Raw genomic sequence first — 13,237 nt, 5'->3', positions numbered from 1 at the left:
CTTCAGAATATTCTGCTAGAGAGAAAAACTCACTGTTGCTCCGGTTGAGTCAAGTTTCCAGGTTCTGAAGCAGCAAAGCAGAATCATCAGAACCATGTTTGACTGTTGATATTCTACTTTTGTTTCACCATCTGCAGCATATTTTAGTCTTAAGGATCACTAAGCCATTTTTTGCAAACTTCAGATTCAGTTCTTGTCCTCTCTAACATTCAGTCATGAACACTGACCTTCACTGAACCCTGCAATGCTTTGTTTATTTTTCAGGATTTTTTTAGATTGGAGATTTACATGTTGCTTTTCAGATCTCTTTGCCTACTTCGTGTTGTATTTAAGTTATTTCTTGACTATATATGGAAACTGAACCAAAACTGTGTAAATTTAAATTCATGATTCAATAAGGAGGCCAATTATAATTTCACATAAGGCAATGTTGGTTTGGAACAAGCCATTGAAAAAGTAAATTAGCTTTTTAAAAGTGCATTTTGTATTTAGACTGGCTGTATACAAGATTTGTGACAAAAACATGTTTTTGTTTGTTTATTTTAACCAAAAAAAATTAAATATTGCATTTTGGGTTTTGCCATCAAAAATGGCCTCATGTCTTTGCTGGAAAATATTTTGTACTGTAGTAATTTTTATTCTCACTTTCAAGCTAGAAATAAAAGCATCTCTTTTTTGGGGTACAAATCAAGAAAGCAAAGGTTGCTTAAAAGAAAATTTCATAAAAATACAAAAACCGAGGAAGAGTCATGAATGAGGGTTTATGTTTAGGAAAGGTTTAACTTTTCCAGCTCAAAACAATCTTTAATAAATAAAATTTTTAAACAAAAAAAAAAGAATTTGTTAAAATTTGTTAAGGTAAAACAAAGTTTGTTCACTAATGTCTTCTTAGTTATTTAGATGGAGATATCAGTTCCCTTCTCACACAAAAGCATTGCACTGACAGCTGCGACACCTCTTCAGTCACACTCTGAAATATAAATTTGTCCTTTACGGCGTGGGCTGTGCTGACATCATTTGGAAAAAGAAAAAAAAAACAGAACGAAGATTGCCTCTCTCTTGGAAACAGGATGTTTTTATCAGTTATCACTAAAAAGGAAGCCCACAGAGACCCCTCAACACTCTGGCCCACATGCGCATACGCATGCACAACTAAAAAACACACACTCTCTCAACCTCAAAACCGTTGCCATTGAGAGGAGAGGCTCAGCCAACCAGCGGACGGAGAGTAAACGAAGAGGAAGTTGGTGTGGTCACACTGTATGTGTTCATCATCAGAGCTGACAGAAATAGCTTTGTCAGAGAGTAAACAACACGGCCCATTCATAAAAAAAAAAGAGCAGCAAACGCCCACTCTCCTGCAGCGTAACATGAAGAGAAGCAATAGATGAAGAGCGATAGCAGAAGGAGAGCGGACATGTGCAAAGACACACAGGGACTAACACAAAGACCGACGGAAACATGAAAACAGACAAAAGGAAAGTGAGTAAAATAAAAGAAATAAAAAAGCATCTTGAAACACGAGGTTGATTTAGAAAGAGAGCCTGATAATGACATCACATCCTCGTCACTGCTGGTTCCACTTCCTTGGTTTGGAAAACACCAGAGACTTGCGTCACGTGGTGAGGCATCTCTTTCCAACTCTCACTCTTTCTCTGTAACTCGCACATACATTGACACACAAACACACACACACACACACACACACGCACTTGCACATGCATCTATGGCTGAGCAGAGTACGACAGGACGGACGTACAGTAAGCCTCATCGCTGCACTTTATGAAGCCATGTGCGTTAACTAGAGTCGCCAGCTGTTTCCCAGCCCACACGTTGTACCATTACATTAAGCTGCTTTCCACACACACACACACACGCACACACATACAGATACACACATACACCTAGAACATGCTTGCACATCAAGCCAGATAAGGAAATTGTTCAACCTTGTGTGTGTGCATGTATGATGTATCAGAAAAAGGAAGTGATGCAAACTGCAGACTATTCTTAGCAAACAGCAGAAGTGCCTCACTTCTCTTTCCAGGATTAGTACACTGACAACATTCACACACTTTTGCACACCAGAGGAGCCAGTGAAAGTGCACACTTCCTTGCCACAAGCGCCCACGCCGTCTTCCAGTTGTGGATGTGATGCAACGCGCAAACGAAGCTCAAGACGACTCTTTGCGGATCTCGAAAAAACGCGGCGAGGGGTGCAGCCGACGAGCTTCCACTGGTTTCCACTCATGTGGTGGAACGACAAATTTTGGTTCCGGTAGACAAGCGAGTGTGACAACATTATCGCTCTGACTTTATCTGCACACGCACGCTCCCACACCAACTTTCAAAAAAAAAAGAAAAAAACACATCACCTCCCGCCTCAATCAGCCCATCTGACTGTGGTGTGAAATGCCCAGCAGAACTGCACAGGTGATAATAGCGCTTTGTCATTGCAAAACTGATGTCATATGATTGTCATGGCACTAAAGAGGTGAGTGGGTGTCCTTTTTCACTTCCATTTACATCACATGGTAGCAGGACGAAACCGGCAAGTGAGACTCAAGTGGGTGGTGTCGCTACCTTGATCAGTGGACCACAAATCCGCTGACTCTGTGACCAGAGGGTTCAGAGGAAAAGGTGGCGAGATTTGCTGCGGATCCCAGGCCTGTAGTTCCAACCTCAGTTCCCACAGGACTGAGTGAGTATCGACAGAGCTGGCCTCTTTCTCGTGAAACATGGAGAAACACCATGCAGGTGTTGCACCCCAGTGAGTTGTCCTGCTTCATTTTCACAGAAAACTGACCGAAATCACCACAAACCACCACTGAACAATTAAAGCTCCATGTCATATTATGAATGTGCATTTGAAAGAAGCCACGAGAAATTTCAAATTCATTTGCTCATTTCTCACCGTTGAGCTATTAGCTGGAAGTCCTGCTGTGCCTCAGTCACAGCTCTTCCTTTTTTATGTTTTGTCACATTGTAACCACACACTGCATAGTGTTTTATGTGGATTTTATGTAGCAGACCAACACAAAGCAGTAGTTAGTTGTGGGAGGAAAGGGTTATGAGCATTTGTGTTCAGGCCAATAAGTTTGCAGAAGCATCCGGTTTTTTTGCTGCAATTGCAGCCGAAAGCCTCTGGGGGTAAATCTATCACAGCTTTGTACATCAAGATAATTAAAGTTTTTAAGCATTTTCTTGGCTCTGCTAAGTTGCACTCAATCAAATTGAGTAATTGAGCGTTTGTGGAAATCAGTTTTGTGGATTCTCAATTGAATTTAGGTCTAGGCTTTGACTGGGCCATTCTACACTTGAGTACTTTCAGTGTATGTTCAGAGTTGTTTTCCTGCTGGAAGTAAACGACCTCCACAGTTTTTATCAGGATTTCTTCCAGTGTTGTCGTCTATTTAGCTGCATTCATCTTCTTATCAACTTTGACTAGCTTCCACAGTCCTGTTGTAGAAAAGCATCCCCAAAGCATTATGCTGCCACCTCCATGTTTCACCACAGAAATGGTGTGTTCAGGATGATGTTCAGCGCTAAATATAGCAAAACACTGGAAATACTGCATAGCATGTCAAATTATGCCAAATCTAACCAGAATAACTTTATTATCCTTTGCTGTGGATTTGATTTAGGAGCATCTGAGTTAAGGGGGACTGAATATCAATGTACACTGAACGCGGCATTTCATGAGGTCCTCACATCTGTGGTGATGTATCATCTATAATACACTGAAGCTTGTGGCTGTAATGTCAAAAAACATGTATGTGAATACTTTTGCAAAGCACCGTAGTAACTACAAGGTCACTGATTTTAAATGTAGGGTTTTTTTAAGTAAAATTTGATATATTTGTTTGCAAGAAGGGATTCTGTGTTACAAAGTATAACTATATGCACCCATTCATTTATTTTCCACATGCCTTCGTAATCCTGGACAGGGTTGGTCTAATAAGTACTTGGATTGGGTCTCTCCTTCGGTCACTGCCAGAAGACACTCCACACCCTCTCCAACCCCACACACTATGAGTAATACCAAAAAAATCAAAACCAGCTGAATTAGGAAACACGTTTTAAAAATAGCAAGTACGTCACACACATCGAGAGTTTTAGGCGGCAGTTTGGTTTTTCTCAAGTGACCGGAGTTCCCCACAAGCACTTTGAACGCATCAACAAATGAGGAGTTTTCCAAACAGCTCCATTTCCGAGCTGCATATCTCCATGATGATTAAACTCTGACTAAATGAAGCAGCTATCTCACTCTGACTCTGGAAAATGACTTGCTATTTTTAACAGCGCCACAAACTTAGAAGAGCTGGAAAATTGATCCGTAGGCACTGTACTTTTCAGCAAAACGTTCAGTGAAAAAGCAATGGTTACTAAATGTTTTTAGGTTTGAAGGGTCCAACAATCTGAACTATCCTGATGCATTATGGGACATGTAGTGATTCAACTAAGTGCTAAAAGTTGGATATGTAAAGGCCTTTAAATGGGAGCAGGAACTTTTCACCATGTAACTCCCATAAATGCCATTTTCTGAAGTCTTTTTCTAGCTGTACTATTATTAGTTGTAAAGTAAATTTACTTAAGAACATTTACTCTCCTGGAGTAATTTTGTTAGGCCCACTGCTCTGTGAAACCTGCATCACTGTTTCATGTTTTCTCCTTTCTATTTGAATATACTTTGGTTAGATTTTTCTGATATCAAAATTCATTTAATAATAGGAAACAGTTAAGATTGACAAAAAAGAGCCAAAGAAATCTATAAAGGAGACTAGTAGATTTTTACAAGTAAGGATTGTATTTAATCTGCCTTTTAATGAACAAAATCTTGACTTGTAGCAACAGGAAATAGCTGCAGAGGAAATAAGAGTAGAGGAGGACACATGAACCACAGACAGAAAAACAGAGTAACCAGGATTTGCAGTATTTTAAATGTGCTGAAAAACAGAAATATCAACTGAAAAACAAAAACTAAAGTGACGAATAAACTTTTAACTCAACCTCACTTCAAAAATGATCAACTTTTCCACAAAATTACAACCAGAGCTAAAAAACTTAAAACACTTTCAATAAGCAAACTGGAGAGTCGGTATCTCTCCGAGTAGCTTCAGAAAAGAAAAGGAAGAGGTTCACTGGAAGAGTTTTCTGATGTTTTGGACACTGGAGACGAGATGGAAAGTGAGATCGGATGTTTCTTAACCAGAACTCCACCTTTCCACTAACACATGACCAAACACACTCGTAAGCAAACACACTTAGCACAAGTGCAGGGGCAAATCCCTCAGCCCCCCTGCGGCGCACCTCTGGGGGAGTTAATGGACGCACTCACTCATCCTGATACTTTCCTCCACCCTGAAGCTCATCTGCCGCGGCCCCTGCCTTCCCACACCCTTCTCCTCTCCACTTCACCAGCATTTTCCACCTCAGTGGAAACAAGGAGGGCTGCGCGGCAGGGCTGTTCGACAGCAGCCTGCACATGAAAATGGGTCAGAAACAGGAGCGGAGGAGGTTCCTTCTTTCTTGACCATTAGGTTGTGGTTGTGCAGTGTGTGTGCGTGTGTGTTTGTTGTAAGAGGTGATCAGGGCGAGCTGTGAGCTGGTGGCGAGAATCCCGGAGGCTTTATCAGACGCAGACTCTTGCTGCTGGCACTTTTATTTCAACAAGGCATGTTTTGATGTTGAGACTCAATATTTTTTAAAATACCTGCTCACAAGAAATTCATTTTTCAGCATCTTTTTGAGATGGAAACAAATCTTTATTCCTCTTTTCCAATCAGACAAAACTTTGACAGATTTAAAAGTAGCAGCACTTCAGGACTTGTCATCTTTACCATCCATCTGTGCAAGATAAACACTCTCCTAATTTTATCTCATAAACAAGTAACTATTTTGACACTCGGGTTTAAAATCTGTCATATACGTCGTCGTGCGCGTGGGCGTCTGTTGTGTGTGTGGATCAGCGTATGTGTGAACGGTGCTGATGCGTAGGAGACGGTTACGTGTTTTGGCTTATAACACAGTTGTCGATGGCTGGAGTTGTCATGACGATTCTTAGTAGGACTTCTCCATGGTGACCATGACTGGACACACACACACACACACAAACTAGGGAAAATTTTAATCCTGGGTAAAGAAAAATTTCCAAGTTAAGTTAGACAAATTTGTCAAGTATTATTTTTATTCATTTATTTCTTACATGAGTTTACTTCTGCCTGATATATATATTTTTTTTTATGAAAAAAGTTTTTACTGCCAACTTTTAAAACATTTCTTGTAATATTAATTTAGGATTTTAAGCATCCTAAGAACCAAATTTAGGTTCTTAAAAGAGTTTAATAAATACGTTGTTTTAGGTTTGCATAAGAATACAGTACATTGAAACTCAGACTATATCAAACTGGACTCAAATGGCTTTGATCGCCCGGCACAGCATCATGAATCTGTTGACAGGACAACTATTAGTCATTCATGCCACAAATATGGCCTTCTTTGTGAAAGGGTGACAAAAAGAAATCCATAAAAAAATCCCATTTAGAGTTTGACATGACATTCAGAAGATGGGACAAACAAGCTAGGCAGAGTGCAGAGAATAATTCTGTAACATGATCACAATTGTTTTCTTCAACAGGGAGAGAAATGCTGGTCAGAGTTTCTGGACAGACTGATGGAGCTAAATGCAGAATAGCTGGTAGAAAACCAGCTATAGGTTGCAAAAGAGTTGAGACTGAGTCACAGGATCATCTTCGAGCAGGACAACAAATGCATCAAGGTTTAGGACAGGATCTGCAACCTGCAGCTCCAACTGTCCAGGGCGGCATCTCGTCAGGGGGCTGCATGAGACCCACCCACCTACCCGAGCCTCAGCCACTGCCAAGGATGTGCTTCACCTCGCCCCTCCAGTAGTACGTTGAAGTCATGGTGGACAGCTCTGCCCCTCTCTTCACCCAAGAGCCCAAGACATGCGGCCACAGATCAGAGGAGAGGAAAACAAAGTAGAACTGTGGCCAGGTTGTCCTGGTGCCAAGAGCACATATGGATACCGTGCTTGAACAAGATGTTCATTATGGACAATCCATGATGAGGACACAAATCCTATAACAGAACACCACTCCGGTTTAGATCAGGGTGGCTCTTCCTCTCAACCACACCCCTCCAGCTCTCACCACCCATGTGAGTGTTGAAATCCCTCAGCAGAACAAGGTTCTTCAGTTAAAAACATACAGAAACAATGAATGCCACTTATTCACTTATTGCGTTTCATAACCTTGTAAGCGTCTCGTTTCAATAGTGACTTCTCTTTTAAGGCGTCGTCTTATTTTAATGAATATATTTGTGCTTGTTTTATTCTTTTTAGGTAACAGGGATCAAACTAAACCTACATCTACTCAGTAATTTTCTGTAACCATTTTCTCCAGTGCAGAGTTAATGGGAGGAGCTCGCGTTGGCGCATTTGTCCTGCAGTCAGGGAGCAGTAGGCGGGGTTCGACTGGAACAGGTCACCAGTCCATCAAAGACACACAACTATTCAATCACATGCTACTTTACCCTAACCTGTTTTCATACTCAAGCACCTGGAAAAATCCTATGCTTGTGGGGAGAAGAGCAAAGAAACTTCACAGTCTGTGGCCTCCAGGGTTTGGATCCAGCGCCTTCTTGTTCTAAGAAAGCATCCATAAGCACAGATCCACTGAGTCAGAGTAGGCTATTGAAGCTTCTCTGTCACCATATCACAATGGCGACAAATAGTGAAAATCTTTTTGAGGTAATCATGCTGCCTCTTTCCAGTAAAACACTAAAGATTTGCAGAATCAGTGCCAGTGTACGCAATGTGTGGCGTACACTGGCCATATTTAAATGCAATGTTGTGCTTGTTTTTCTTTTTTAATTTGTAACCTTCTGGTCAGTGTGTCATGGAAGGGTAAGAGGTCACATCTGACGACTCCGATTATGACTGTCCTCAACACAAAGAGTAACGAGGCCCTGCACAACATTACCCACATATGTGAAATGCTGCCAGACGTCAGTCAATCACACACAACAAAGCTCTGACATCCAGCGCAGTTAAGGAGAAACAGCTGCGCTGTAGTAACTTGCCACACCACAGGAGAGTGACGCAATGGCGTGAGTGTGCGTGAAAGTGTGGGAGTGTGCCTATGAGGGTCTAGGTTAGCGCTGCGTCTCTGTAAGATAGACAGCACTGGTGTGGTCAGTGTGGGAGAGATGAGTCACGGGGTCAAACTGGAGTTACAGTGAGAAGGAAGAGGGAGAAAAAAAGAAAAGAAAAAGAGAAAACGAGAGCAAAGAACACAGAAATCAGTGCCTCTTCCCTGAGTATACAGGGAAGAGGCACACCTGATCTGATTTGGTCGCTTCCTGTTGATCAGATGTTAAACTGATGAGCTAAGATCTCATGGAGCCGCTTTTAGTTCATGGAAGATGGAAGTGGACACATATTTCCAGGCCCGCAGCACTGGGTGTTCAGTCTGCGTACCGATAGCTGCATGTGAATGGCCTGCTCCGCTGGGGAAAACAGGGAGTTCTTGCCCAGACATTCCACGGCACAGAATCCCAAACAGTTCCTACTACAAGTAAAACACACATCTGTGCACGCAAACGCATGCGGCCTCATGGGGTGCATGCTTTTCCAATGTACCATGGGAATCAAAAGCAGAACACAAGAGCTTCTGACAGCTAATCACCTATTAGAGCATTAGTGTCAAGAAGAGTGGCAGATCAGAGTTAAATCAGGCGGGCTGTTACAGAGAACAGTTACCACAGCCTGCAGTCAGCACTCAGCATGCAAATCCTCACCAGGACACTGCTCCAAACGGGGCTTCCCATGATGCAAAGTAAGGACAGTCCCTGTCAGCACGCGAGAAAAAAGAAAAATTAGATCTGCATGTTGGCATATCCAAATGTACGAGCTGCTTCTTCTGAAAGTAAGCTTGTAAACTTCAAAGGTTTCACGCTTCGTAAAGCAAAAGGAGAAATTTAAAGTTCAAAAGAAAAAAAATTTGAATTTTAGTGGGTTTGTGGCACATGATTTGTCACAAGATTCAATGCAAATTCTGTGCCGATCTAAAAACAAAACACCGAAACAGTGAGTTGTGCCCTATTGTCTGTCTTCTCATAATGTGTCATGTTTTGTGGGAACAGTCTAAATATTACACAACAACCACAAACTCTCTAAAAAATATAATATGGTAAAAGCTTGAAAGTAAATCACACTCAGATTTTTCTGAATGCTGGCTCATAAAGTAAAAAGTGGCTTTTGTTGAATTTCCCAGTTCCACTTCGCAAAACTTAATGACTAAATCAATCCAGGTTTTATTGACCGTGTTCCTGCAAAAAAAATAAAAATCCTGGAAGCATTATAACATGATTAATAACAAGACCACTGAGCTTCCAACACTCACACCAACTTTGTGTGATGTAATTCAAGACCAGATGATTGGGCTGATTTTCGCTGAGGTAATCGACTGGTTGCTTCCTGAGAGGCAGAGACTGGAAACTTTAAAGATTGGTTTGTATTCGCAGGACATTTCTACTGAAAAGATCTTTTGAGAGCGCTTGGCAAACCGGCTTGAGAACACAGACCAGGATTTCTGATTTATCAATTTCCTAAGCTGCACATTGTTCAGATCAATGGCTGATGTCATAATTCGTCTCTCAGGACAAAATATTCCCACAGTTTTGTTCTTTCTCGCGCTGTTCCTGTCACACTGGTTCGAGAAGTAAATTGAACAAAACACATTGAGGACAGTCAAGTTTTTCAAAACCAGTCTGACATGTTTATTCATTTAATGGCTTGCAATGTTTTATTATTAGTTACCATAATTTCCAGACTACAGGACGCTACTTTTTCCACAAGCTTTGAACACTGTGATGCAGCCAATATACGGTGGGTTTCAAAAGGCTGGACTGCTGCCTGGCGAAGACGACGGCTCAAGTTCAAGAGCGAATTTGAGGAAAACAACCCCTAAAGAGACCCTGAAGAAGTGTGTGTGTCTGTGTAAGGCTGTTCGATCCCAACGCTGAAGAAGATGAGTTTAGTGGCTTTAATGTGCAGGAGGAAGGTAAAGATAGCAAATGATGACTTTTCCTGGTAGGCACTTTTCGGAAAAGCATTTATGTTACACGTTTATGTATGCTACCAGTACATATTTCATTAAAAATAAAAAATAAATCTTTATTTGTAAATATCTGGACACCATATTTTATTTATTTTCAAAGCTAGTGGATGCAGCTTATATTTAGGTGCTCTCAATAGTCCAGAAATTACAGTAACAATGTAAAAGGTCTTGATGCAACGTTTACAGAAATGGTTGCAGCCGTTTGTGAATCTATTTTAAATGCATTCATCAATGGGAGCCGACACCCACAAGACTGTAACAACATGAAGGAAGGAAGTAAATAAAAATAAAATAAAATAAAAACACAACAGCAACTGCCTTTTTGGAGCATCGACTGCAACTTCTGCGGAGAAGTCTGTTTGGATTGTGATGAGCTTGACTGACACAAACTTCTGTCTTGATTTCATCATTTTCAGCCTTTGTTTATGTCTAAATTTTCTGCCTGGCTTCTTCTGATGCAGAATTACAATGCATGTCTTGCGTCATTGACATAAATCAGATAAAATGTGACATGAACGTTCAGACAGCGGAGACTTGGAAAACAATTGGATGTGTGTCCACTTCAGTACCGCAAATGGAAGTGGCACAAATCTGATTTTTTGGGGGGGGAGTGAAAAGATCTGAATTGGGCCATTCAGACTGTTATGATATGGGTCGCTTATGGGCAAAAAAAAAAAAAGAAGAGAAAAATCTGATTTGCGTCGCATTCACCTGCTGTGTGAATGTTGCTTCTGTAAAATGGTGCGACTTCAGAGCAAGAGATAAGTCTGCCACATATGGTTTAGCAACTTGAGTAACGAGAGTTTAAAACTTGAATCACTCTCACTGATTTTACTGTGCTCATCAAAATTTTTAAACTGGGAAGAAAATTACAAGTACTGGTTTCTTGTGATGCTGGTTGGTATCCAGGTTGTACGAAAATTATTCACAACCACACATCGATTTCAATTTCTTCAATCTTCAGTGTTTTGGCATTTGGATCGAGGATCTTCTTGCATCTTCATGAACCTAATTGATTGGAATCGTGTACAGGACTTTTTTTTCTTTCCTTTTTGGTCGCTCTAAAGATATTGTTGGAAACTAGTCCAACCTTTTCTGTGAAAGCGCCCGGCGAGAGGCCTTGCTTGTGCATCTCAACAATCTTGCCCGTTTCAAAGGTAGAAAGCATGAAAAATGTCAGGAAAGACACATTTCTGCACAGATTCAGAACTTTAAAGTTTAAGACTACGGCCTTAAACTTTTGCCCGGCTGTTTAACAGCTCGCCTGATTTTGAATGCAGTTTTCAACAATTTGCATACTTTATTTCCCACTCGCTCTTGTTTCTTCTTTCTGCATTTTGCAGCTCTGCCAACTAATTGTGATCCATCAGCACCACATACGAACATTTTGACCAGGAAAGCATACATTGAACTAAAGGGAGTAGAAATAACAGCTTGCATTAAGATTAAGCAATCCCACTTTCTGCTTTTTTTTTTTTTACTCATTTTTTCTCAGTTAAACCGTTTGGGCCCTCCACCCAAACACTCATTTACGCAGGGTCTCCACCGCTATCCCCACTGTGTGGAGTAGGCCAGCGAAGCATTTCCACAGCTGCGGCCAGGAGCGCTCCCAAGTTTTCACGGAGATACATAAAACTCCTCAAGACTTCCAGATACACAGACACACACAAAAAGGAGGAGAGGAAGGACTCTGCAAGGATTGTGTAAGTTCCAGGCATACCTCATGAAAAGCCTGAGTCCGTTTCCTGGAAAAAAAGAACATCTTTGGCCCTTCACGGAGGCTCCCACAGCCACACACACAATGGTAGGTTACTGGTCAAGATCTTTGTTGAGGTAATGGTATTGCTTACGCCACTGTGGTTACCTCATGTAGTCTGGGTCTATTTCTATCTGCTTTGAATATGATGACTCGTGCTGTGTTTCCTGAGAGTGTGTGCGAGTGTATTCAAGCGTGTGACTGAGCTCCAGCCTACGTGTGTTGTCTGTCCATTAAGGCTGATAGGTGGCCAATTATAGCTGCCGTCTTTCAGGAGCAGATGAGAGGAAGAGTCGGACCAATATGCACATTTGCTTTCCGTGTTGGAGACATTTATATGGACCGTCGAATGTGGGTGCCTGACTGTAGGAAATGATCATTTTAAATGTATTTGGAAATTACGTTTAAAAATAGACGCGCTGCGCTGTGGAAAGGTTTTAGGTAAATTAACACCACTATTGGTAGTCAAAAAAAATCCCATGCAAGCTGAAAAATGCAGCATACATCGCTAAAAACTTTACTTAAAGGGACGATACTATGTGTTTATCATTTTATAGCACAATCAAGTATTTGTGCTGCCTTAAGTTTAGTTGTTATAAAAATGCTATAAATGTAAAACATCACTGAAAAGAAATTTGACTTTGTAATTGGGCGTCTGTCTCTTTAAGAAGGCAGAGGCCCTTTTGACACTCTTTTCATCATTCCTCTATCAAACGTTTACAAACGTTCGTCAGAGCACTGGACTGAGAAGTAGCTCGTATAATGAGCTCAGCAGAGGCGCAGTTCCACCAGCTGTTTGCTAACTGCTGCTGCCGCTAGTCTGAAGGAGCTGAGTGGGGGAGTCGCAGGGAAGAGGGGCTCAGCTCCGAAAATGGAGCTCCGAGGTGGAGCTTTGTCCTCGAAGGCAGCGCTTGGTTCCCTCAAGCGTTTTACAAATCCAAAGAGCCAAAGCAACACTCCAGGTACGTATGTTCTTGATGAGGGAATAACATTACATGATGTAAAGCCAAAAAAAAAAATCCATATTACATAACGCTGCCCCTTTAAAAAAGAAAAATATCCTTTTACTTGGACTATTTTTGAAGAGACATCCCGTCCCGGTCATATAATGTGGCTGTTTTTCCACAGTGAAAGCCTGTTCCTGGGTAAAAGCTAGAATGGAAGTTCCCCTCTCATGGAGCGAAGGAGCGTGAAGAGGGAAAAGAGAGAGCAAGGGAAGATATGAGCGGGGGAGTTTGAAGAGAGGGCAGCAGAGGGAGAGGATAATTTACCAGTGACATCAAGGCAGCATGAGAAGAATGAAGAGTAAAGAGTGGAACAGAAACCGTGATGTGGAAGG

At 41.5% G+C, this 13,237-nt stretch overlaps 1 long non-coding RNA gene across 3 annotated transcripts in view; it reads right to left on the bottom strand.

The window, feature by feature from the left end:
- Positions 1-13,237, bottom strand: part of LOC145547593 (uncharacterized) — a 69,147-nt gene that overhangs the window by 40,314 nt on the left and 15,596 nt on the right. For all 3 annotated transcript variants that reach the window (XR_014083885.1, XR_014083884.1, XR_014083886.1), the window contains exon 3: positions 8,821-8,871. This is a non-coding gene — a long non-coding RNA (uncharacterized LOC145547593). The remainder of the gene's footprint in view (positions 1-8,820; positions 8,872-13,237) is intronic.

The sequence above is a fragment of the Poecilia reticulata genome, chromosome 16, assembly GCF_904066995.2.
Source record: "Poecilia reticulata chromosome 16, P_reticulata-male-v2, whole genome shotgun sequence".
Lineage (NCBI taxonomy): Eukaryota > Metazoa > Chordata > Actinopteri > Cyprinodontiformes > Poeciliidae > Poecilia > Poecilia reticulata.
This window is presented reverse-complemented; position numbering and strand designations above follow the sequence as displayed.